Raw genomic sequence first — 27979 nt, forward strand, 5'->3', positions numbered from 1 at the left:
GGCGGGGGTGTGTCCTGCGGAGGAGCTCCGAGCCCTGCCCGAGCTTCGCAGCCTTTAGCTTGGGCCGCGGATGGCCGGCGCCGCGGGGAAGGTGCTCGCTCGGCAGGTTGCCCCCGCGGCTTCCGAGCCGGTTCAGCTGCGGCTGGAAGCATGTCCTAAAGACCTCCGCTCACCGAGGACACCTGGGGGACCTGGGGGCGGGGGGGGGGGGGGGCAGGTGGCAGCGAGTAGTGGGCCTGTGGCCCTTACAGGAGGAACCGACCTCCATCCTGCTCCTCGGCACACACGCCTTCGCTCACGCAGGAGGTATCTTTTCAATCACACCCTCCACCTGCATTCCGGCGAATTGAATTGCTTTCTCCGAGGCCGCCTTCCTAAATCTACAAATTAATCACTGCATGACACATGAAGCCCCTAGGAAAAGGAATGCCGAGAATAAATCTGGTTTTTGTTCTTTTTTTAATGTCGAACAAGCCTGCCATTAATCAAGCCTTTCCACCAGCATCTAGGGAACAGACCCAAGACTGCGACTCATTGAGAGATGAACATGTGCATGTCTGGTGGTTCTACAGTCTGTCTTTGCAGCATTATGTCATAGTGACTCAGGCACCACACAGACAGATATAATGGAGAGACAATAGGAGAAACAAAACCAACTATTCAATAGAGACCTACCTACTTGCCAACTGTAGCAGATTGTTAGGGCCTAAATTTTAAACATCTTTAAAGATCATATCACCACTTCCGTTGTTTCCCCATCTTGGAGTCACAGAACTGCTTGTCATTGGTCAGTCTGGGAAACAGAAACCCAAGATTGTATTTGGAAATTTAAGGAAGAAACTCATAAGGGACCCATGAAACTATTCATTTTAATGTAGCATGGAACATGGCAAAGGCATGACAGATTCTTGAAGTCAATTAGAAAATATCAGAAAGTGTGTTCCAGAAATAGAACAATCTTGAGAGGTCCAAAATAGAGATAGCACAAAAATATTTTTTGAAATGGCAATAAGATGTTGACAGTTTAGTGTATATCTTGAGCTTATTTTTATTATCCTGAGGAGGTGATGGGTCATGAAATACATTTTTTTCTCACGTATTAAATTTCCCCCTTCCTTGGAGAATCAATGTAAAGTAGTAAGGATGAGTTTGCTTTTCAAACTGAAAATATTCTGGGTTTGGCGGGTTCAGCTCCTTCTTGTATGCCATTAGGTCTTTTGTTAACTACGCTTCATTTATAGAGTTCTGCTAGAGCCACTGAATAAGAGTCAAATACTTTTGTTTGTCTGAAAGGCATCACTGTAAAGCAGGGTGGCCTTCCTGGGTGGCTTTCTCTAAGATACTTTTCAAGTCCTAACCACCTTTCTCCTCTCCAGCAAGGGGTGTTAGAACAATCCTCTGTGAATTTAGGGGAAACATTTTATTGATTAAAATGACAAGGCAAGGGATGCCTGGGTAGCTCAGCAGTTGAGCATCTGCCTTCATTCAGCTCAGGGCATGAGGCTCAGGGCATGATCCCTAGTCCGGGAATTGAGTCTGGCATCAGGCATCAGGCTCCCTATGGGGAGCCTGCTTCTCCCTCTGCCTATATCTCTGCCTCTCTCTGTGTGTCTCATGAATAAATAAAATCTTAAAAAATAAAATGCCAAGGCAAAAGCAGAAAGAAAAATAGGGGTGGTGGTGGGATTCAGTATCACCATGATCACAAAGACCTGAGCATCCCTTTCAATTGCCTTTGCTAAAACTCTGACACTTTTGAAGTCTGAAATCTACTTGAAATATCCACCATACATAAATATCTTAGTCAAAGACAACATCCCTTTCTCCTGGATCTGTGTGTGCAGATGAGACTGAGGGAAGATGAGTTTTCTGCAGTCCTTCCACATAGTATACTAAGAGGTAAGGCTATCTCTTGGGTTGCACCTAAGGGTGGTACCAAATGTTCCTGGAAATTCCTTTTGGTTTCTGTGATCTGCCTGCATGCTTGTGCCCCAAATGAGAAATATTCCAATGTTGAATGTTCCTTAGGGTTACTTGAATTAGGAGAGGGAGCAGTGACAGTGTTCTCACTGTGTGTGGTCCACAGAGCACCTGTCTCAGAAATGGGGGAGGGGAGCTTGTTGAAAATGTAAATTCTCTGGACCCTACTCAGAGCTATTGACTTAGGATCTTTCTGTCCAGGGGCTATGACATTACCGTGTGTGTGTGTGTAATTGAATGTTTTGAATAAATAATATGTTCACATAATTTGAATAAAGGTGTATACCCTGCAGTCTCTTTCCTACCACTGTTTCCATAGGTCTAGTCCATATAGCTCCTCCAAGGCAACCACTGGCAATAGTTTTTTCTTTCAGGTTTCTTTATGTACATACCTGCAAATATAAATTCTTTTATTTTTATTTCTTAAAGATGCTATATGCAGAAGAGTTACTGTCCTTTACTTTGCCCCTTCACTTAAATATACCTAAGGCTCTTTTTCTATATCATACATTCAATTATTCGTTCATTTAGAGACAAGCACTTATTATGTACCTGCTCTGTACCAAGTACTGTTGTATATGCTAGGGATACAGATATGGACAAAAGCGATGAACATTTCTGCCCCATAGCATTCATATTTTGGGGGAGGGGACATCAAGAGGACAACATAATAAGTAAATTATATATTGTGATAGAATATAATTAGAGCTATTGAAAAACTAGAGCAAGGCAGTAGGATTGGGAATGTCAGATAGCAGATTTTAATTTTAAATGGTGTGGTCAGAGGTGGCATTATTGAGAAAATGCCTTGTAAGCAAAGACTTGATGTCACTGAGAGAGTGAGCTTTGGAATTATGTGGGGAATATGTGACCCAGACAGGGATCAGTTAGTGCAAAGGGCCTGAGGTGGGAGTATAACTAGCATGTTTAAGGCAAAGAGGCCAGTGTGACTGGAGCAGAGCAAGTGAGGCAGAATGTCATTGGGGGTCAGAAAGGCAACAGGAAGGGCAGATCATGTAGGATCACTGGCTTATAGGATTTTGGCTTTTATTCATAAAGCAATGGACAGCCACTGGAGGGTCTTGAGAGGAGGAGAAACATGATACAATTTATATACATATCAGCACACAGAAAACATGCTCATGTTTAATATATTGTATTCTCTTGGATAAATACACTGCAATTGTATTGAATCAGGATGCAACTAATAGAGATTTGAGTTGTTTCCAATATTTTGCTGTTAAACAAACTTCCACATATGACATTTTACACTTGCGCAAGTATATGGTATTAACTTCTACAATTAGGATTATTGAATTATGTATATCTAATTTTTTTGATAGATACAGACAAATTGCCTAAACCAATTGACACTCCCACTAATAATGTTTTTGTTTTCCCACAGCCTTGCCAAGAGAATGTATAATCAAACTTCTGGATGTCTGCCAATCTGGTAGGTGAAAGTGATGTCTCAAGATAGTTTGACTTGCATTTCTCTGATTTTGAGTGAGGTTGAGCAACTTTTTCATATGTTTAGAAGCCAATTCCATTTCCTTTGTTGTGGCTGGCCTCTCTGTTATACTTTACCCATATTTTATAAGGCTCTTAACCTTTTTCTTTACAGATTCACTTAAAGTCTGTACATCTGAAGGAAATAAGAGCTGCAGACTGTTTTCTCCGTTTGTCATTTGGCTTTTGACTTGGCTAATGGTATCCTTTGACGTGCAAAATTTCTAATTTTTATTAGTAGGGAGAAAGTATATAGAAAGGCCTTTCCTATATCATCTACTAATGATTTTATTTTTTGACATTTAGATATTTGGCAGATTTATATCTTATCCTGGTTTAGTTTATGAAGTATTAAAGTATGGACCCTGATTAATTTTGTTCCAAGTAATGATTCAGTTGCTCCACTACCACTTTTTTTTAAATTTTTTTAAATTTTTATTTATTTATGATAGTCACAGAGAGAGAAAGGCAGAGACATAGGCAGAGGGAGAAGCAGGCTCCATGCACCAGGAGCCTGATGTGGGATTCGATCCCGGGTCTCCAGGATTGCGCCCTGGGCCAAAGGCAAGCGCCAAACCACTGCGCCACCCAGGGATCCCCTCACTACCACTTTTTAAAACAATAATTTAAAAAGTGTAATTGTGGCTCAACAGTTGAGCGTCTGCCTTCGGCTCACGTTGTGATCCCGGGGTCCTGAGATGGAGTCCTGCATCTGGCTTCCCACAGGGAGCCTGCTTCTCCCTCTGCCTATGTCTCTGCCCCTGTCTCTGTGTCTCATGAATAAATGAATAAATTTTTTTAAAAAGTGTAATTATAATAAAAAGCAGATAACATAATATTGACCATCTCAACTCTTTTTAAATCTTCAGAGATGCCAAATATATTCACGTGGCTGTGCAGCAGATTTCTAGAACTTTTCATTTTACAAAACTGAAACTCGGTACCCACTGAACCACAACTCCCTATTTCCCCCTCTCTCTGCAGCCTCTGGCAAACACTGTTCTACTTTCTGTTTCTATGAATTTGACTACTTTAGATACCTCATATAAATGGAATCATTTTTGTGGCTAGCTTACTTCACTTAGCATAATGTCCTCAAAGTTCATCCATGTTTTGGCATGTGACAAGATTTCCTTACTTTTAAAGCCAAATGATATTTCATTGCATTTATAAAGCACATTTTCTTTATCCCTTCATTTGATGATGCATTTGAATTGTGTATACCTCTTGGTTATTGTGAATAATGCTGCTGTGAACATCAGTGAGTAAGTATCTGTTTGAGGTCCTGCTTTCAATTCTTTTGGGTATATACCCTGAACTCGAATTAGTGCATTATATGGTAAGTCTATTTTTAATTTTTTGAGGAATCTCCATACTGTTTTCCACAGAAGCTACACCATTTTACATTCCTACCAACAGTGCAGGCAGATTCCAATTTTTCCACATTTTCACCAACACTTTGTTAACATATTCTTTTCTTTTCTTTTCTTTTCTTTTCTTTTCTTTTCTTTTCTTTTCTTTTCTTTCCTTCCTTCCTTCCTTCCTTCCTTCCTTCCTTCCTTCCTTCTTTCATAGTGGCTCTCCTAATGGGGATGAGGTGATATCTCATGGTTTTGATTTGAATTTCTCTAATTATTTTTTCAAATTTTTATTTAAATTCTAGTTAACATATAGTATAATACTAGTTTCAGGGGTAGAATTTGGTGATTCATCACGTAGAACCCAGTGCTCATCACAAGTACCCTCCTTAATACCCATCACTCATCCAGCCCATCCCCCTACCCACATTCCTCTATGAATTTCTCTATTAATAGTATTGAACATCTTTTCATATGCTTATTGGCCATTTGAGTACCATCTTTGGAGAAATGTCTATTCAAGTCCTTTGTCCATTTTTAAAAAAAAATATTTTATTTATTTATTCATGAGAGAGACACAGAGAGAGAGAGACGCAGAGACACAGGCAGAGGGAGAAGCAGGCTCCATGCAGGGAGCTCTATGCGAGATCCAGGGACTCCAGGATCATGCCCTGGGCTGAAGGCAGGAGCTAAATCGCTGAGCCACCCAGGCATCCCCCTTTGTCCATTTTTTAAAAATTTTTTTTCCTTTTGTACATTTTTAAAATCAGATTATTTGTGGGGTTTTTTTGGTTGTTGTTGAATTGTAAGAATTCTTTTATATATAGGGTATCAACCCATTGTCAGATATATGATTTGCTAGTAATTTCTCCTATTCCATAAGTTGGCTTTTTGTTCTGTGGATTTTGCCCTTTGATGCACAGAAGTTTTTAAGTTTGCTATAGTCCCATCTTTCTACCTTTATTTCTGCTGCCTGTGCTTTGCCTTACGACTACTTTATAATAGTAATCTTCAAACTACTGTTTTAAGATGTACATTTTTAACATGTATTAAGTTCCTATATATAGTTGGGTCTATTTCTGGACATTTTATTCTGTTTTCTTGGTTGATCTTTCAGTTTCAGTGCCACTACCCTACTGTTTTAATTATTGAGGCTTTTAATTTTCGTATCTAGTGAGCCTAATTCTCTCATTGCTCTTCTCTCTGTTTCCTTTTTTGCTTTTTTTTCCTCATGAACTTCAGAGTAAACAAATAGTAATAGTAATAGAAATCCTGATTTGTATTTTTATTACAATAATTACATTTAGATACTTAACAGAGAGAATCAACATCTTTATGTTGTTGGGTTTTCTTAGCCAAGAAAATGGTAAATGTTTCCATTTGTTCAAATCTTATTTCCTGACCTTCAGCAAACAGGTCTTTTCTCTCATTATATCATCTTACTGGATATAATCCCCTAATTATAGTGTATTCATTTTGTACCACTTTATTCACTAAATTCTCTTATTGTTTATAGATATTTCTCAATTCTCTTATATTTCTAACTATATATCATCTAAAAATAAAGATTAACTTTCTGCTTTCCAGTGTTTACGCTCTAATGCTCTATGCTTTTAATTTCATTGTCTATTAAATCTAGTACAATGTTAAATAACAGTGATGATTGTGGACATTTTTGTCTTATATTTGATTTTACTAGAAATGCCTCCAGTGTTTTCCCAGTAGGCATGGGATGGGCTTTGGGCTGGGAATGATATATTTTATTATGCTAAAGAAGTGTTAATCCATCTTTATCTCATTGAGGTCTTTTTCTGGGGTCAAGTATGATTATTGGCTTTTGTCCAAATGTTTCTTTCTAGTATCTTTAGAAATGATCATCTAATTTTTCTCCTTAGATCTATTAATTTAGTGGAATATAATGAATTCCTTAGTAATGAATTATCTTTGCATTCCTGATTAAACTCCACTTCGTCATGGTTAATTTTTCTAATGTGTGGGTTGATGCTATTTGCTAATGTTTTAACTTAGAATTTTTCCATTGATATTCATGAGATCTTAATAACAATTTTTTATTTCATTGCTTTGTGATCAGAGAATATTGTCCATAATGTTTCTATTTTTGGAATCAATTGACTTTTTCTTTATGGTCTAATTTATGGTCACTTTTCACATATGCTCCTTAGTTACCTGAAAAAATAGTGGTGTCTATATTTTCAAGTACAGAGTTGAATAACATATCTTTTATTATCACTTTTGAGATTTATGTCTTCTTTGAACTTCAGGTGTTTTGACTTTGTCATACACTGAGAGAGTTTACATTTCTGTATATTTTTCCTTGCATTTCTGTAATTTCTGCTTTGTAAGATGCCCTTTATATTATTTGGTAACTATATTCATAATTGTTACAGCTTAATTTTTAATTTTATTGTTCCGCATTATAATGAGTCCTTTTTCTTATTTATTTGCTGCTCAAATTCACCTTATCTGTGAGTAGGGTTATAACCTTACTTTATTTTCAGTTCTCTTTGCCTGGTATGTCTTTCCTTACTCTTTGACACTCACACCCTCTGAATCACTTTGATCTACTTGTATACCTTCCAGACAGGATTCCATTCTGTGATGTAACCCACTGGTTCTATTCTTGCTGACCCAGTGCTGGCACCAGGTATTGCCAAACAATGATATAGCTTCCTGGCACTGTTCTTCAGGTGAGTCTTTCATCTTTAGAGAGATAATTTCTTTCTTGGTGCTTTGTGATATCCCCACACCTAGTTTGCTTACATGAGTACCTACGTACTAACTCATGGACAGAATGTTTGTATCCATTAATTTAGGCTTAGATTCACAGTAATTTTTTAGGAGTTCCTATTATTTCTATAATAGAGTAAATTTAAACAACTACTTCCAGATTCAATCTTAGGATGATTATTTTGGTGGTGATACAAGTAATACCTTACTTGGGCAGCTTGACACATAATGTTTTCTTGATATTCCTAGTAATATTGAGTTTGGAAGAGCAGATATCTTTGTTAAACAGATAGGAGATACTGAGATGAGATTTCTCAAAATTTTATTTCCTCATAATTTCTTACACAAGTAGACAATTCAGCTTTCAGATATGCTACTGAAAGACCTTGATGTGGGAGGAATATTCCCCAGCGCCCAAAGGACCAAGTTTCAAGTGAATAATAAGTAAAGTGATAGTACGTTTAATTCTCTTCGGAAATTGCTAACGTTGTGGAAACACTGGAGGGTTTACTTAGGGAGGTCATGGAATCTACCTTTCTGGGGAAACTTTCAAATAATCTCTTTGGGACAGTTTGAGTGTGGTCCTGCCCCAAGGCACAGGTGACCGGATAAACCTCTGGTGTCCTCTTCCTCCAGAACACTCACCAAGAACATCTCAGGGTCTGGATGATTCATTTTCAAACTTAAGCCCCAGAAGTATGATCTGTCAGGAGATTGTTATCAATGATATTTAGATTTAAAGGCATGAATTATTTTTGTAACAAGATGCTACCTAATGGTGAAATTTAAGGAAGAATCCAATACAGCACAATAATGCTGCTTCTCTTTTGGGGTTAGGGACAGGGAGATTACAATCAACTTCAAATTGCCCTATGTTCAAGGAAACATAAGAATTTCCACATTTCTTTTTCTGGGCTGAAAGAAAAACAGTAAAAGAGGAAAATACATGAAAATCTTTCACATTGAGACATTTTAGGATTACCTTTCCTTCTAACCAGAAATTTCCAAGTTGTCCTAAGATTCAACATGTGAATCATGCTGACTAGCGAGACATTGTTTGAGCAAGACTGGAATTCTGAACATTCTTCGAGGCTTCATAAAATCCCAAAATGATGGACAAATGCTTACGTTGTGGTCAAGCAAGGAAAAGCCCCCTCGTGATTTGGGATTGAGTTTGCTCATTTTATATTTATAGTATCCACACCAAAGGAATGTAGAATTTGGCATGGGGAGAGGATGGGGAAGTAGGAGAAAAGTAAGGGATGGAGACCAGGTTTTGTCTGTTCACAGGGGTGTATGTTTTAACTTAGAGCCTATGAGGTACGGGGAGAGGGAGTGTTTGATAATTTAGTTTGTTTTTAAAGAAGAATCTTCTTATGCTCTCTAGTGTGGGAGAATGACTGAAAGAATTTTTTACTTTCCTTGTTAGCAGCACCATCTGTTCACAATGAAAGCTTGGCTTCTACGTTTTGGTCCAAATAAAAGCCCTAGGGTGCCCACATAAGTCAAACGGATAAAGCATGTGTTCACAGACCTGAAGAATCACCCTCCCTTGCCTGCACAGGGCTTTCATGGTAGATTTACACAGCATCTTATCCCTACATAAATTCAAGATGATAAGCTTCTGAGAAGCAAAGGTGGGTCATAGGTCACTGCAATTCACAGCCTAGGCAGCTCATCTGCCATCTCACAAAATGATGGACCTCTTGGGTCACACTTGCCAAGAGAGAGGTTGGCAAGGTGGCAAAAGAGCCATTCCTGTCAACTCTGTCATGGGATTCTTAGACATTCGGATGGGGACTTATACACCAAGCCAGAGAATATGGAAATATTCATAATTGCTGAAATTAGACCTCAGTTCTAGATAAAAAGGCACATTTCCATAAACATCAAAGGATAAAGTAAGTGAACAAGAGAAAAACTTCTAGTACCAAAACATCATGCCTGGGGCGGGGGGGGGGGGGGGGGGGGGGGGCTGGAAGGCTAAGGAGTTGAAAATAGAAGCCAGGCATCCTGCCTTTCTCATTCTGATTTGTGTTGTAGCATTGCCGACAGGTGGAGTTCTACAGCTCCCTCCTACCTGGAGGCTAGGGGTTTTCTCGCTTTCCCCAGAAATAAACTTTAGATAAGGATTTATAGGACAATTACAACAGTGAATAAACTCTAAGTCTTAAAAAACGTTGGTAGTGATGAGAGAAGTTTCACATAACAATGTTATTTGCTTGCCATTAGATAAATCAAGTATTTACTGGACCCAATCTCTGCTGGATTATCTGATGGAAGGCCCAAGGCTAAACTTTCAGAGGTTTATCAATGGCTGGGAAGAGAAAACAAAACAAAACAAAACAAACCCATATGCTTTTGAACAGCTGCAGAATAATTAAGTATGTATAGACATACCTCGAGTTCAGTTCCAGATGATTGCAATAAAGGGAATGTCACAATAAAGCAAGTCTAATGAAATACTTGATTTCCTAGTAAAATTTATGTTTACATTATACTGTGGTCTAATAAGTGTGCAATAGAGTTATGTTTAAAAACCAAAATACAAATCTTCACTTAAAAATTCTTAATGCTAAAAGAAAACTCATCATCATCTGAGCTTTTAGCAAGTTATGATCTTTTTGCTGGTGGAGGGTCTTGCCTTGGTGTTGATGGCTGCTGACTGATCAGGGTGGTAGTTACTGAAGGTTGGGGTGGCTGTAGCACTTTCTTAAAAAATAAGACAGCAATGAAGTTTGCCACACTGATTAATTCTTCCTTTCACGAATGATTTCTCTATAGAATGCAATGCTGTTTAACAGCATTTTACCTACAGAACTTCTTTGAAAATTCGAGTCAATCTTCCTAATTCCTGCCTCTGTTTTAATAACCAAGTTTTTATAATATTCTGAACCCTTGGTTGTCATTTCAACAATCTTCACAGCATCTTTGCCAGGAGAAGATTCCATCTCAAAAAACCCCTTTCTTTGCTTATCCATAAGAAACAACTCCTTATCTATTAAAGTTTTATCATGAGATTCCAGTTAAAATGAAATAAGAATGAAAATAATCTGAAATATTGTGAGAGATACCAAAATGTGACACAGAAATACAGAATGAACAAATGATGTCGGGAAAATGGTAGCCTTGCTCAACACAGGGTTGCCACAAAACTTCAATTTGTAAGAAACACAATATCTGCAAAAGTGCAATAAAGAAAGGATGGTAAAACTAGATATGCTGTATTTACTAGTCTGGACTGTAGCTCTCAAGTTATGTGGATCAGAATCAAATGGGTCTTGATAAAATGTAGATTCCTGGCTCTACCACTTGGATTCAGAGGGGCAGGGCATGAACCAAGGATTTGGATTTTATTTTATTTTTTTAATGGTGAAAAAATTTATATTTACAAGGATTTGGATTTTAAACCAGAATGCTCAGTGAAAAAAAAAAAAAAGAAAGAATGCCCAGTGACTTGATACAATGAACATCAGAATCCGCTTTGAGAATTGCTAGTCTAGGATATTGTATTACCTTATTTAAAAAGAGATAGAAGTAAAATAGCATTTGTTGAGCTCTTACTACCTGTAGTTTTTGTAAACACTATGTCATTTAATTCTGACAAAAATTCTGTGAGGACAATTTAGTTAGGAATTTAGTCGGGGTCTGCATCTAAAGTTTGGACTCCTGTTGGCAAGTGTGTTATTGCCTCTTCCACAGATGGGAGAAAGGTAGGGTGTGCAGGGGCAGACTACACAGCCTGGGTGTGGAGTTTCTTGTCTCAGCCTGCCTTTCCTAAACTGGCCTCCACACAGCTCCCATCATCTAGCAAATGCAAAGCTGACCATGGTACAACATTTTACTATCTTTATGACATTGTGGTTTACTTTTATCATTGAGAAGTAGAGTTTAAACATCTTTTTGTTTGGCTTCCCTGAATTTTGGCACACTGGAGGACATTTTTTGGAATTGCCATTAGGGTAAAAAAGAAATTTAGGAGCATTAATGAAGTCTATTGACTACGTTGTTAGCATGGAGCTAGGGTGGTTTGTGTTTTAGATTCAGTTAATTTTGCTGTCTTCCAGGGCAGCAGGTTGTGTGCTTTGTCCACTGGCTTTCTTGAACATTCATACTAAGAGTCAGGAAAACGTGTGGATGGATTTGTACAAATTCATCACTACTACTGGAGAAGCTTCCAATATACGCTCAATTGCCTGTTGGGTAGGAGAACTATACTTCACCGTATTTTTGTTTACATTTGGTTATAGGTACATCTGATGTTCTTGAAAACTTGCAGAAGGTAAGTCCCGGGTTGGCCCTGGACTCCGGGATTCTGTTCTTTGTTGTTGTTGTTTTAAGAAATCCATTAGCAACAGGAGATTCAGAAGTGTTCGTGAAACTTAGTCAGACTTCTCAAAAACTGTATGTGTAAGATAACTCTGAAGTTTGTTATAAATCACACTCCGTAGTCATTTTCATCCCTCACTATTAAGCACCGTAAATCGAGATGGTTCTACTGGAAGATCTCCCCCGCTGCCCCCCACCGCCCAGCAATGTGAGAAAGAGCAGACTCCAAACTTCTCAAACTCTACTGTTGCCAGCACAGTCTAAGCCACAATTATTTCCAGCCCAGACAGCTGAAGGGCATCCTAATTGGTTACCCCCACAACTGCCAGTAGACCACCTTAATGTGGAGATGGGGTTAGGTCATTTCCTGTTTAGAACAACTAAGTGGCTGCCTGTTTTGATTACAGTAAAACAAAATCATTTAAGCACTCCAGAGGACACAGGGGGAGAGGGCGATGTAGCTGCTGCCTACTTCTCCAACCCCCCACATCCCGTCTATAGTATAGTCTGCTAGTTTTCCTTCAATTCCTGGTCCATATCAACTGCTCTCACACTTATGGCCTTTGCTCTAGTTTCTATACCTCCTTCAAGTCTTAATTCTTAAGTCATCCATCAGAAAGTCTTCCTCCATCATTAGACTTTGATTTCCACCACTTCTCAAATATATTTTGTGTCTTTGTTTATGTAGAGTGACTTTCCTGCAGAAGGGTGAGCTCCATGAGCATATTAATACCAGTAGCATGGCACCCACTGGGGACCTGGCACATATTAGAAGCTCAGAAAGGAAGAAGCAGTCAGGGCCTGGTCATGGCCAGGCATCCACCACTTTAAAAACTGCATATAGTGTACCAAACACTCAGATATGTTGAATGTTGAATTAAGAGTGTGATAAAAATTGTTGCCTTCTAGAAACCTGGAAATGGGGGCACCTGGGTGGCTCAGTGGTTAAGCATCTGCCTTTGGCTCAAGTTGTGATCCCAGGGTCCTGGGATCTAGTCCCACATCGGGACCCCACAGGGAGCCTGCTTCTCCCTCTGCCTATGTCTCTGCCTCTCTCTCTCTGTGTCTTTCATGAATAAATAAAATCTTAAAAAAGAAAGAAAGAAAAAAAAAGAAAGAAAGAAAGAAAGAAAGAAAGAAAGAAGAAAAAGGAAGAAAGAAAGAAAGAAAGAAAGAAAGAAAGAAAGAAAGAAAGAAAGAAAGAAAGAAGAAAGAAAACCTGGAAATGAATCCAAGAGAACAAATCCATGTGGAAAAAAATGTGAACAAGAATCTATAGAGACCTAACTGATAATGTAACTGAGGAATGAAGCAGGAGTGAAGCTGGTGAATAAGCAAATACGTATTTCATAGCAGCCAGCATTTACCTTGGAGGAAAGGATTTAATCTCATGGCTGGGCAAAGGTGACAGCATTTTCAGACACTGATGTTAAGAATTTCCAATCACAATGGAATGAACTCCCTGCTATTACTTCTTTCATATCTTAGAAGAGATTTCTGCATCTTCTATTAATATTTGAATATCTCTGGCCTTTCAAAACCCTCCCTGTGTAATGAAAGACGTAAAATAGTGACTAAGATGAGTATGTCACTGAAAGATTTTTGAGATCCAGTGACATATGATTCTGGTAGGTTACCTGTAAGAGTATGGCCAGTACAGCCTTGGAAAGCCCGCAGCTGGAGCCCTTTTTGTAGCTGCCTCTTATTTCCCTCCCCTGTTCTCATTAGAATTACTTTCTCTTCTTCCCTAAGAGCAATCCAGAACTTAACTGATGATTTCTTTGTATTGCAATAGTAGGAGTTTAAAATCTTATTTAAACATCTCTTTCTCCCTCCAAAACTCAACCCCTTTCAATATTTTTTTCTGAAGTTGGAAAAAAGTCAGGCTGTGGGGTGGTAGAGGGAACCTAACTTCATAACTTCATAACTATACTTCCTGATGTTTCATTTTTCTCATTATTATTATTTCAAAAATAACCATAATAGTTGTTTATTGAGAGATATTATTATTGATGTGCCAGACTTTATACATATATATGTATAATTTAGTTGTCATAATAACATTGTCAAGTTGGTTTTATACATGTCATTTTATCTTATTTATTTATTTTAAGATTTTACTTATTTATTCATGAGAGACACAGAGAGAGAGGCAGAGACACAGGCAGAGGGAGAGGCAGACTCCTCACAGGGAGTGCGATATGGGACTTGATGCCCAGACCCAAGATCACACACTCAGCCAAAGGCAAATGCTCAACTGCTGAGCGCCCAGGTGTCCCTGTGTCCTTATTTTATAGTGCAGGACACTAAAGTCTGAGGAGTTGGATGACTTGCCGAAGAGCCTATAGAAAATTAGTGAGGGGCCAGGATCCAGCCCCTTGGAGTTTGAGAGTCCTACTCAACACGTAGGCTTTGCTCTTTCACTTCATTATACTGTTTCTTGGACTCCGATGGTTTGCAAAATGTTGTGGAGCTCCAAATTTTGATCAGCCCCTACTTCTGCTCTGTGACCCAAGAGCTGCTAAAGCTCTGAGTCTCAAGCGAGGGAACCCATCTCCAAACCTCATTCTCCTGCAACAGGTGGTTGCTTATAAGAAATCAACTTATTGGGGTGCCTTATTGGTTCAGTCCGCTAAGAGTGGGACTCTGCGGCACCCGGATGGCTCAGCAGTTTAGCGCCGCCTTCAGCCCAGAGCATGATCCTGGAGTTTCAGGATCGAGTCCCACATTGGGCTCCCTGCATGGAGCTTGCTTCTCTCTCTGCCTGTGCTTCTGCCTCTCTCTCTGTGTGTGTTTCTCATGAATAAATAAATAAAAATCTTTTTTTTTTTAAAGTGGGACTCTGGATCTTGGCTCGGCTCATTATATCAGGGTTCTGAGGTCAAGCCCCACATCAAGCTCCACATCAGGCATAGACCCTACTTAAGATTCTCTCTCTCCCTCTGCCACCTCCCACTTTCCCTTCTTTAAAAAAAAATCAGCTTTTTGGTAATAGGCTCTAGGACCATGGAGGGGGGAGAAAACTATTTTTCTTGATGAATACATCATTTAGGATCAGGTTCAACTGCATACAATATCAACCCTACCCCATCTCCCAATTAAAAATAAAAATGAATGATTTAAGGGGTACCTGGGTGACTCAATCGGTTAAGTGCCTGACCTCGGCCCAAGTCATAAACTCAGGGTCCTGGGGTTGAGCCCTGCCTCTGGCTCTGCCCTCAGCATGGAGTCTGCTTATCCCTCTCCCTCTCTTCTGCCCCTCCCTCTCTCCTTGCTCTTATGAGCACACTCTCTCTTACAAATATAAATAAAGTCTTTAAAAAATAAGAGATTTACAAATTAAACAAGATGTCACATAAAGGAGATGTAAAGTTAGCACGTTTGGGAGTTCATGATCATAAACTTATGATTTTCAGGGACTCAACTTTCCTTCTATTTGCTGTTTTGCCCTTACTAGTATGTGGCCTCATTTCTAAGGGTAGATGCTGGAATGCCATCATTGCATCTCTGCTCCAACTGGGAAGAAGGAAGAAGCAGTAAGGACATATGTCAGCTGTCTTTCAATGTGCCCACAGCACCATCTCTGTGGTCGTCTGGACTAACTCAAATTGCCACATCTAGTGGTGACAGTGCCTTGCACCTGGCTAAGACAAAGGGGTTCTATTTTTTTTTTTTTTTTGAGGTATTGCTGGGGTAAGCAACCAGGGATCCTGCTACAGTCTCCATTCTAGAATCTCTTAAGGTAAGGCATCCCATGGCAGTCATTCCCAAAACTTAGGGTCTTCAGAATCACCTGGGAAACTTGATAAAAATTCAGATTCTTGGATCCACTGTTAAAGATTCTGATAGTAGGTTTAAAAAGGGACCTCATTTTTCTCAAGTAGCCTACCTCTTTACTCGGACGATCTTGATGCAAAGGGTTAGGGACACACCTGCCTCTTGAGAAATATCATATGAGGTTTAATAAGAAACCAGAGATAGGGAATAGAGGGTATGATGTAATCTGGTGAACTCAGTTAAGAAAATAAACCCTATTTGTGTCTCCTGTATTGAAATGATATACATTACCTAGTCTGCTTCTCTAGTAGCTGTGGTGGTAGAGTTTTCAAACTGAAAGAAATACAAGTAAATTCTCCTTTGTAAGAAAAGAGAATGAAATCAAATATTCTTTTAATTCTGTTAACTACCCTACTCTGTATTAATTTAGGATATTTTTCAAATTTGAGATTCATTCTTTAAATATGATCTAAGGTAGATAAGGACTTATCCTTAAGGCTTAAAATGGAAAAAAAATTAACTATCTCAAAAGATGCATGCAGCTATTAGAATCCACATTATTTAAAATAAAGCGAGTTATAAAAAGGATAGGATATCTATGGTTACAAATTCTTTGGTCACAAAGTTAAGATTGACTCCTTTATGCAACATTACATACACTCAATGACAAAAGGAGTATATAAAGAATAGGCAAAAAATACTGTGGCAGTCATAAAACCCAAGAACTCTTTAAAAAAAAAAAAAGACTGAGAAAAACATGGTAACATTATCATTCCTTCCTTAACAATCACATCATAAATAACTTTCCCTAGCTAGCAACAAACTCTTTTATCCACAATTTGAAAGCAGAGACCTCATAAATTGACTGGGATATTCTTCCTCTGTTTGACCACAAAGCAGTGATTATTTGAAACTGTAGCCTCCTGCTAGTATGTTTTTCAGAGCAAGTCACTGATGGGATTGAGAACGGTTGACATTCATTGCTTTGGTGACTGACACCTCAAAGACAATGTGAGAAGAATCACAAGCATCCCTTTGGCTTGGGATCCAGCAACATGGTCTTTCAGATGTCTCCTCAGACATCTCAGAAACTCACCCTGAAGATCAAGCACTACCATTGCCATGTGTCCGATCTATCGATGGTGGAGGTGGCAAGGTGTGGCTACACGTGCTTTTGATTATTTAAAGAGAAGGAATATAAAAAACAAAACCTAAACCAAAAAGGAATGTAAATCCAGTCTTCTTTTGCCCTGTTGAAATGTTAATGTCAGTGCTTGAGAATTATTTTTTGCCACTAAATGGGCTATGGCTAGATACTGACACTCCAATCCCAATTTCTGTTATTTTCTTTGTGGAGCAGTAAGAAGAAATCTTCATGATTACCAAAAGTATGTGTGGAGAGGTGGTTATGAAGATCAATCATTTTTTCCTTGTGTGATATACAAGCACTTTGTGGTATATATCACAATGTAGCTTTAAAAAATACATTTATTTCCATGATGATTGGACAGAAAGTGTGTGAAATTGAAGCATGAATGTGATTTGTATTGTCAAAGTCTTTTATATGAATTTTTAAAAGTAATGTCTTACAACAGTTTTTTTTTTTAAACTTAGCATCTACCTTAGGAATTAGGGGGAAAAAATCCAAAAGATACATTGCAAGAAATATGAGCCAAACCCTGTATATAGCAGTTTACTCTCTTGGCCTATTCCTTTAATCATGGAACTCTAATCTATCAATTTCTTAACATCCCTGCCTTAGTGCTTATTGGCTCCAGCCATCTCTCACTTTGAGGAATCTTGATGCCATTGTATTTGAAAGACCCACAACCTATTGGCACTATAACTGCTTGGTTTTTATTCATATATGCAGTTTTGGACAATTTGAACAGCTCATTGACGTGGCACTGTCCCACACTGATGTGGTTTACCCTGCAGAGCTATGGAGGAACACATGCTTTTGGAAATAAGAGAGGCCTTTGTTAGTAGGATTTATTTCATTTCATGGTACTTTTGGCTGATTTTTCAGCACTAGGTTCTTATGAAGTTTTTCAAAATAATAATAATGAAAAAAATACTCAAGTTAGTGGACAGAATAGGGACCCAAGCACATCTGGAAGTGTAGATGAGCAATGAGAGTTCACTGTTCAAAAGCAAAGGCGAAATGAGACCATTTAATAAACACTTGTAAAAGCATGCACAATACTTATAAAGGGTTTTTCACCAGAGTTCCATTTGTTTATTGTTGCTTTATGGTTTTCCAAATTGGAGAAAGCTATTTCAAACATGTATGATACACATATGAGCAATTTCCAGAGAAGAAATCTTTGCCAAAAACCATCTAGCCGCCAGCCAGGGAAGCTGCTTTCTCTCTTGGTCTGAAGGGCAGTTTTGGGGGGCTTCCGGGCTCTCCCTAGTTCAGCATGGGCCTCCCATTAATTTATTGCTATTATTACTTTTTCAATATGAGTAACAGAGTGCACAATGTCTTTTTTGATAATAGTAAAGTCCAGAGCTTTTAAGAAAAAAATGATTAAGACCAGTGTAATACTCAGATGATAGGAAAAAAAAAAAAAAAGACAAGAGACAGAAACCAAGCCAAGAGGTAAAGAGACTTTTCATTTTCTTCATGAGACTGGAGATTCTCCACTAGAGTAAAGGCGCCATCCACACAGACAGTGTTACATCTGATGGACATTACTTATGACGTTACTTAAGCAGAGAAAGAACAGCCGAAACCCAATTCTCCAGCCTTTAAATGAATTCCCAGCTACAAACCAGAAGAGTAACACTATTAGGTCTTCAGGGCAGCTGGAATGGAGCTGTACGACTCAGGTTTCTTTTCACAATGTTGGCATGAATTTGTGGGATCCATGTATTATTTACGTGGCACCTCTACCATGTTTTTAAATAATCTTTGGACATATGCCCATGAATTAGTTTAATCTAATTCTCCTGCTTTTATCCATAATGAGTTCTAGCCTTCATGGCCAGCTTGACTTGTGTATGCTCTATATCTCCTGGAAGACTCAGAGGGTAATCCTAGGGGCTCATTATTTCTAATTACTTCATATCTGAATGTGTAGGACTGAGCTCACTCCATAAACCAGCCAAAGGAGGTAGGATTCTTTTCTCTACCACTTTCCTCTCAATTATAAATATGTATGTTTCACAACCAGATCCTTGCAGCCAAAACCTAAAACCTGCATCAATTTCTGGCATTGTTATCTGGAATACAGGATATAGCACAATTAACTTTAGAGAGTGTTGACACATATCCAAAAGATGAGGAAAAGATGATGTGGCTAGGTAAAGACCAGGACAAGATATAGGACTGGGGATGTTCTGAAGAGAATTATGGTACATGCTCTTTGATGCAGCATGACCATCAAAAAACATATGACACTTCAGTCAAGACATTTATCTTAGCAATATTTCAGTGGGCTTGGAACTAGGGGTGACCAGCTCATCTAAGTTAGCTCTGGACTTCTTTGGCTTGAGCACTGAACCTTTTGCATCCCTGGAAAACATCATAGTCCTAGTCAAAACTGGGATGATTGGTCACTCTACAAGAAACATAGACATAGGTGTTTAAGAGATGTACATGCATACAATGCATTTCAAAATTATATTAGAAATTAGTTGTTTCTGTCATACAACCTCTCAGAATATTTTCAGTGTTCTCCACTTGTTACTGAAGGAAGCTGGCAAGAAATAGGTATTCAAGAAGTAAAGCCTTAGGGACGCCTGGATGGCTCAGTGATTTAGCTTTGCTTTTGGTTCAGGACATGATCCTGGAGTTCAGGGATCGAGTCCCACAGCCGGCTCCCTGAGGGGAGCCTGCTTCTTCTCCCTTTGCCTATGTCTCTGCCTCTCTCTGTGTGTGTCTCTCATGAATAAATAAATAAAATCTTAAAAAAAAAAAAAGAAGTAGAACCTTAAAAAATTGAACCTTCAGCCATTACATTAGAAAGATGGACTTCTTTATGATTTAAGCCTGTTGGTTCTGTATACTATGAGAGAATAGTGCAAAGAGCTTTTTGAATTCTGTGGTTTCAGAGACAAAATCCTAAAGTATAAGGATTCATTTTTCTCACAGTCTCCTTTTTAAGGAGGATTCTATGCTATGCTGTTTGGCTCAAGGGCCTTAGGAGAAGATTTCTAGAAAGTTCAGCTTTATGAAACACTGTGAAACCCCCTCCTCTCCATCTCTAAAGAGCTTCTGGTAAAATAGGAAAATATTTTTTCATTAAGATATTTTTGGTGACACACCTCTTTTTCTCTTGGGTGGGTCACCATGTTGAGAAAGACTTTAAAGCAGGTGCAAGGCAATTTGGTTTAATTCAGCTCAGATTTGGGAACAAATGCCTTGTATTTGGGACCCAAATAATAATGCACAGCTGCACCTTGCATAATATCATTAGAACTGAATACAGCCAAAGAATACTTTCACCATTGTTCAGCTGCTGAAAATATGGAACAAGGGAGTGGAAGGTCAACTTGACACAAGCTGTGATTGGTTCTTGGAGTATCATCCTGAAATCAGAGAAAATGATGGAGATTTCTCTGGGACCAGAGTTCCCACTACGGGGAAAAATTGTGTGCTGAGGCTGGAGAGATCACAAGGACTGCCACATGCAGATGGTGGCATATGAGTTCCCTTAGTTAGGAAGGGTAAAAACTATAGGCTGAATTTGGTTAAAAAAAAAAAAAAAACCCAGACTTCAAAGACACTGCTAAGGGCTGAATATTTGTGTCTTTCAAAATTCAGACGGTAAAACCTTAATCCCCACTGTGAGATGGGACCATTGGGAGATAATTAAGTCACAGTGAAACTTTCAGGATTAGTGCTCTTATAAGAGATGGGAGAGAGCTTGCTTCCTCTCTCTCTTTTTCTCTCTCTGCTCTCCGTGCGATTTGGGGCTATAGCGAGAAGGCAGTCATCTGCAAACCAGGAAAAGTGCCCTTACCAGGAAGTGACTACACTGGCATCTTAATCTTGGACTTCCAGGTTCTAGAACCGTGAGAAATGAACCTCTGCTGTTTAAGCCACCGGCCTGTGGTAAGTTGTTATAGCAGCCTGCACTAAGGCAGACCCTTTATTTCTTAACAACATTGATCCATTTCAGGAAGTGGAAAAGTTTGTGGTAGACATGTTTGGACTGGTGTATCTGATTTCATTAAATAAGACAACATTTTCTGAGTTGTTTTGGTAGGACAAAGAATCAAGCCACCTTTGAAACCACTAGTGAAGGTTATGTGCTACCAGAAACTAGAAAAATCTGCAAAGAGTATCAGACCAAGTTCCAGGTGATCATGCATTAAAGTGGTGTTGGAAAGGCAAAACCTCAAAATAGATAAATGCTGGAGATTAAATGTAGCCTGTAGAATTTGTTCTTAGGATTTTGACATAGAATAAGACTTCATAGGCCTCGATTTTGATTATAGGTAATTTAATAGTCCTGCAAAATATACATTCCAAGCTGAAGAGTTGATGAGATTCCTATGCTGAAGGTTTTTGTTGTTGTTGTTGTTGTTGTTTATTGGTTTTGTTGTCATTTTGTCATTCATTAACAGGAAGGAGAGAGAAAGGTCCTACTTTGATATTTGGATTTCAGAGTTTCTGGCAGATGGCCCTCTGGCAAGGTATGATGGAACACAGTTTATAGGATTAGAGACACCCAATTCAGTCAGTGGGGAGTGATTTATAGCAAAGAACTTCGGGACAAGCTTAGACTTCACCACCAATTGACAAAATGACCTGAATTTTCACTGTTGGTGGAGCTCATGAGAGGGAAGAAAGAGAATGTAGTGACCTTAATAGCCTTCAGGAAACAAGATCAAATGGTAGAGTTTGGCTAAGGCTCTTGGAGTAAACTTGAGAACTAGAATGGAACTCAGCTTGCTGTTATCAGATCCAGACCAGCAAGAGCCTAGTCACTGATGACCAAGGAGCCAACCAGAGTCATCTATACCTGGTCACAGCTTCCAGAATTGGTCCTAAAATGGTCAGGGACTGATCTCTAGGCATTAGCAGGTGGGAGACAGATATGACAATAAATCTGTGACTGCACAAGGTTTGGGGAGATGGAGTCACACACATAGTCACCTTACTTGTAGTCAGGGATTTTCATATTGCACCCATGAATAAAAGAACTCCATAACACATGATTTTCCTTTCCTTACAGACCTGTCTGAACAGAAGCTAACCCAGGCTGCTGCTCATGGCCATTCTGGAACCTGACTCTGGAGGTGCATTGAAGTGGGAGGGAAGATGTTGAATCTAGAATTAACATAAAAACTGGGAGAAAGTCCTGAGGAGCCAGAAGGTAGTTGGATCACAATGTATGTGTGAAAATGTTGACTTAATATGGAGGAAGGGCTGGACCCCCTAAGGAGGTCTTAGGTTCAGGGAAAAATTTTACCTTTGCCCCCTTTTAGTCTTGTGCGTAGCTAGAATTGCCTCTGCCAGGCAGGTAAAGAATACTCAGTGATGTGAAAACCCAGCTGGGGTGGGCAGCTGATAACTAAATGTGCAGACCATCTGGCCAGCTCCAGGTATTGCCTCCTCCACCACCCTCCCCAGAGAAGCTTCCACAGTGTGGGCAGAGTCCCCAAGGGGCAGAGTCACCTGTTGGAGAAGAGGGGAATGCTAAACCCAAAGTGACTGTGCCCAGAGAGTAACATTTAGGAACTATGAGCCCTTCTCTGGGAAGGGCACAGCCTGAGACCCTGGCTTTCACCCCTCTTGCCAGAGATACTTTTATCCACCAAGGAAATTAATGCCCTCAGAAGAGTAAGTACTCTCAGTAAAAACATGGAGACTGCTAAAGAAAATAATAAGAAAAATCTCAAGAGGAAGAACTTTCCCAGATGGAGCATACCTGATGGGCTGGAGAAATTAAAAAGTTTAAAATAAGGACACATCACATATTCTCAGAGGTGAAGGAAGAGATTGAGGACATGAAGCAGAAATAAGCAGTTATGCATTACCAATTAGACCTATTCAGTAGGAAAATATACTGGTTTAAATAAATATCATCAATGAACCCAATGATGGATTTTTTAAAAGATTTTATTTATTTATTCATGAGAGACACAGAGAGAGGGAGAGGCAGAGACACAGGCAGAGGGAGAAACAGGCTCCATGCAGGGAGCCTGATGTGGGGCCCGATCCTGGGACCCAGGATCACACCCTGAGCTGAAAGCAGACGCGTCACCACTGAGCCACCCAGGTGTCCCTCCAATGATGAATTGGACATAGAAAATGAGTTAGTGTACAGAAAGACTGGAGTGCAGAATTGTTCGAAGGAACTGGAAAGGAATAAGGAAATAGAATCTATAACAGAAAATGAGGGGAGTCTGGGTGGCTCAGTTGCTTAAGTGTTGACTCTTGATTTCGGCTCAGGTCCTGAGATCGAACCCCAGGTAGGGCTCCATGCTGGGCATGGAGCTTGCTTAAGGTTCTCTCTCTCCCTCTCCCTCTGTGCCAAAAGAAAACGAAGCATATAGGACAGGAGAACCACACTGATACAGAAGCAATCCCAGAAGAAGAGAAGAGAAGAGAATAAATGGAAGGGATGACACATTTAAAGAAAAAGTAACAGAGATTTCCCAGATTTAAGGAAGCATGTAAAAAATCAGATTCAGAAGGTTCTGAACTGCTTGAGATAGGTCTTGGGTCCCATGTCACATCCTCCTAGCCCAAATTTTATGCTAGCCATTGCCCGTAGCTCCCTGCAATTATACCTGGACAGCATCTTCCCTAACTGCCCTGAGTATCTCTTGCTTTCTGCTCCCAGGTGTCTCTGATGCGTGGCTAGACATCATGCTGGAACATCCTCAGCACTCACTGGGCAACCTTTGTCCGATGGGTAGGTGGGACCAATGAATAAACGAAAGCACCTTTCTTTAACCTATCGGTTGGAAAGCTCTGAGCTAGATTGTGCAGATATCCTTAAGGGGTCCCAGTGGGGACAGGCCCGGGTCATGAACTGGAGCACCCTTCCTCGTACCAGCTTTTTTACTCACCCCAATCCTCCATTCCTATTTCCTAGGATCACTGAGGAGTCAAGCTGCCATGGAGCAAACACCACTAGCATAGGGCATACTCCTGTTCTTTGAAAAAAAAAAAAAAAAACAAAACCCCTAATGATTTAAGCCACTGAAAATTGGGTTTTCTATTATTCACAGGTAAACACAATTGCAGCTCATCTACACTTGACGGGAGGCATAGCCAATGCCTGTGTCTAGAGGAAGCTAGCCTCTGCTGCTGAATGTTTAAATTCAGGATAACTCTTGCTTCCCCCCAGCTTTATGGAGAGGCAATTCTCTCGAGTCCCTTGGAAAGCATTTTACTCAGCTCAGCAGACGACAGGAAGGAAGAGGGGGTGGGTGTTGAGGCAGGAACTGGAAGAAACCCTGGGTGCCTCATGGGGATGTCCCCTTTGTGGAAAAGTGCAATGATTTCAGCAAGACAAAATTCAGTAAGGCAAAAAGTATTTCCAGCTTTTCCCCTTCCTTATCTTCTACTATCCCACGCCTGTCATACTGATCAGAGCAGTGGGTAGAGAAAAATGAAAGACACACACACAAAAAAAAGGTGCCAGAGTGATTCCTATAAATTGGGCCATAGAGAAAAGCAAGCAAGAAACCAAAACAAGGACAGCAACAAATAGCTCTGGATGTGGAAGGACTAAGAGAAAGAAAAAAGAGAGATTGGGGAAGGAAGAAAGAGCAATCTAGTAAAGATGTTTGAAAGTTTTGATGTGTGTCATATGATGCCATTCCTCCTCTTAGCTGCTCTGAGAATCTTCAGCAAGCGCTTAATTCTATTTCAAGGATTTTGGTTATGGATTTGTGTTTGAGAAGCAGTATCATGCTGATATGGGTCATGAAGTCTCAGTCTCATGCAGATTAACAATCTAATATTTCATGCACGTTATAGTGTTTGAGAGGAGAAAATCAAACCACCTTGAGATGCAGATAGGGGCCCACCAGGTGAAGAGTGAGGCCTGCCACAGGCATGCTTCAGATTTGTGCCTGCGAAAAGCTGCAGACTGCTTTAGCTACAAACCATGTTGTGACTTACATTCACAAACCCCTAGTTGTTCGCTCAAGGGCTCCTGCCAGACCCCACGTTGATAGGTGCTGCTCATGATATAGTGTGATCCTGCTTTAAGGCCACAGCTAGTTACTTGAGGGATGGGCATCTGGTGAGATGGACCAACCAGATTCTTCTCTCAGGAATTGAAGAAATAAAACCCACAAAGAAGTAGCCAACTCTTTGGTATAATATGCAAACTTGGGAGCAGCTCCTATCTCAACATCTTCCCATGCTTTATTTATATCTTTGGAACTGAATGTTATAAGCAAGGGAAAAATCTCAGCTTCTTTCCTAAGATGGGTTCCTTTAATCATCTCCCCAGCATTGTAGGTTTTACAGGGTGGGCATCAGGTCCCTCCAGTATATATAGTCAATATTCCTGACCCAGGTACAACCTCAAGTGTTCAACCCCAAGCTCTCATCTTTTCTTAGAACAAATAGTTTGTAAGAAAACTGACTCTGAGGGAGCTGCATCTGGAATTATGGAACCTCTTCCCCTCCAACTGAGCCAGGGCAAGGAAGGCATAGCTGAGATGGTCACCTTGGGTAGTTGGGCTCTGAAAGCAATAACAGCTACCAATACTGAAACATTCACGTGTTTCGCCAACTGGCAAGTAACAAAGAAATGGCCCCAAATCACATTTAAGGAAGCTCAAGTTCCCTAATAATCAAATTACAAGTTAAAACAGGTTTTTATTTCTGCCTCTCATACTGATAAGGATTAAGACAATTTCTACTTTACAGACAAAACCATGGAGAAAGAACAGTACTTACAGGAGTATACACAAATACAATGATTTTGGAAGGCCTTTTGGCCATTCCTATAGGAATTTAAAACATATATACCCTTTAAAAAATTACATTTCTAGAAATGTATTCTAAGATAATTAGGCAAACTTTTAAAAATCTACAAAAAGGGCTGCCTGGGTGGCTCAGTAATTGAGCATCTGCCTTTGTCTCGGGGCATGATCCAAGTCCCACTTTGGATTCCTTGCGGGGAGCCTGCTTCTCCCTCTGCCTGTGTCTCTGCCTCTCCCTCTGTGTCTCTCATGAATAAATAAATAAAATCTTTTTAAAAATGTACAAAAATCTACATTTGCATTTGCACAGCAGAAAGTCTGAAATCCAAAGTATGAACAGTATATTCCTCTGGTGGCAAGAATACATGTTTAATATACTTTATGCTATTTGAAATTGTTTATAAGACAAAACAATTCTCTTTTATTTTACAGGGCAATGATGGTGCCAAAAATATAGTTGGTAGAAGCTACAGAGACCAGAGAGGGGAGGCAGTGGTGCAGGAATGCCCATTGCAATCCCCTGGATGTGTGAAGCCTGGTCTCCAGAAAGCTCTGTGGGGCCCATCCTTGGTCCAGACTCCATTGTCTAGTCTGTGGATCATTTTCTTGGATTCTACTGACATTCATCACAGCCCTCAGGTTCCTTTGCTTCAACACTGGCCTGGTGCTAGTTCTCAAGCAACTGACTGTGTACTGACCATTGGCTGGCCACATTTTCTTCATGCTTAATCCTTTCAATTTTGGGGGATCATTCATTGGAGACTAGATGACCTACTTAGTCACTGGTCATGAATGTAACAGCAGTTTTTGAAGACTTTGGACTTTTATTTAGAATCGCCTAAAGAACTTTGACAGATACAGATTCCATCCAGAGAGTCTGTCTAACTGGTATGGGGGGTGGGGGGGGCGAGGCATGGGTAATTTAAAAAATCTCCCCAGTGGATCTGATGAGCAGCCAGGTTTGAGAACCTCCACTGCAGGAGCTAAAAACACAGTGCCCAAGTCCAAGCATAAATGAGATTACTCAATCATTTGGAGTGACCACCAGAAACATCCCATTAAGGTGGGTAATTACTTGCTTGATCATGCTCCTGAACTGGAGGAGCAGTTTTCAACAAAAGCATGCTTTCAGAAGTGTCTAAATGAAGGATTCTAATAATAATTTAAAAAGCAACAAAATCCTTTCTCACTTTGTGGTGTCTTTCTCTCTTCTGATGAGCAAAATCATAGAGGGCAGTCAAATAATCATTTGACCAGTGTATGCTATATTTCCATTTGCAGGAACAACACAGCATCGCAGAAAACCGTATCAGTTGAGAACTTTCGTTTTTTACCCTCTATCTGCCTCACTGAATAGGACTGAGTCTGCCAGGCATTCTCTCAGAGACTCATTAGGCCTGTGTCTGAATATTGGATGAGTCACCACCAATGGCATTGTTAGGTAGCAAGCATTTCCCCAGCAAAGTCCTTTCCATTCTCTCACAACAGGAATTCTCAGAGACATGCACTTTATTCAACCCTTTTGCTGTTAATATTCATATTGCAACAGAATAAATTTACACTTTATAGAAATATTATCTTAGTTTCCTCTAATTTCTCTGGCTTAGTTAAGCATTATTAGCCTGCTAATGTAACTCTTTTTTCTTATATCTAGTTATACTCAAATTCAGACACTATTTTAGCATTTTTTCCAGTTGTTGAGCTTACCATTAAAATGGCCACGTTATATGTTCCATTTATAAGATCTTAGGAGATTTCTCCGGATGTTGGTTGCTTCTGAGGATATATTGAGACCTCTCCTTTGATTGGCTTCTTATCTTGTTCAAACTAAATGAGAACTCAGGGGATGGATGGATGGTTTGCACTTAGTTCCTGTCACAGTGCTTGACTGAGAGAGAAATTTGGCTTGAGATCAAGTATCTTTTTGTTCTTTTAGGTTGGTTTATGTGACACTCCTAAAGTTACTGCCTAAGCCTCAGCTTCTATGGTATTAGTCAGGCTTGCTTACCTTCTTTTCTCTCCTTGTTTCTCACTATAGCTCTCATAAACTCATTTCTTAACAGAGTTTTCAGTTATTTTCTTGAATTTCTAGAAGATAAGGAGCCTAATGTAGGGTAGCATTACTAGATTATCTTCCATGATTAATCCCCCAAAATACTTCTGGATATAAAAGATTTCATGCTCAAGCATGTTTGAAAATGCTGCAGACTCTCTCTTGGAGATTTACAAAGCACATTAGCATATATCCATGCTCTGAAATATTTGCAACTTTAAAAAAATTCCCCAAACTATTTAGCTTTGTTTAAGTCCAACATTTCCCAAACTACTTTGGCCATAGAACATACCGCCTTTTTTTTGCACCCTGTGGACAG

At 39.6% G+C, this 27979-nt stretch overlaps 1 protein-coding gene and 1 long non-coding RNA gene across 6 annotated transcripts in view; one reads left to right on the forward strand and one right to left on the reverse strand.

The window, feature by feature from the left end:
- Positions 1 to 27979, reverse strand: part of PALLD (palladin, cytoskeletal associated protein) — a 401027-nt gene that overhangs the window by 260828 nt on the left and 112220 nt on the right. The window lies entirely within an intron of this gene.
- LOC112918577 (uncharacterized) lies at positions 9 to 27182 on the forward strand. 3 transcript variants are annotated; one of them, XR_011994202.1, is made up of 9 exons: positions 9 to 1899; positions 3386 to 3433; positions 3605 to 7555; positions 11846 to 11877; positions 20631 to 20763; positions 21279 to 21347; positions 21890 to 22030; positions 26040 to 26670; positions 26889 to 27182. It is a non-coding gene; the product is annotated as an uncharacterized lncRNA (long non-coding RNA). The 3 variants fall into 3 exon arrangements; XR_011994201.1 differs by having other exon boundaries at positions 26040 to 27182; XR_011994203.1 differs by lacking the exons at positions 26040 to 26670; positions 26889 to 27182 and adding an exon at positions 23504 to 23762.

Source organism: Vulpes vulpes, chromosome 9, assembly GCF_048418805.1.
Source record: "Vulpes vulpes isolate BD-2025 chromosome 9, VulVul3, whole genome shotgun sequence".
NCBI classification, from domain to species: Eukaryota; Metazoa; Chordata; class Mammalia; order Carnivora; family Canidae; genus Vulpes; species Vulpes vulpes.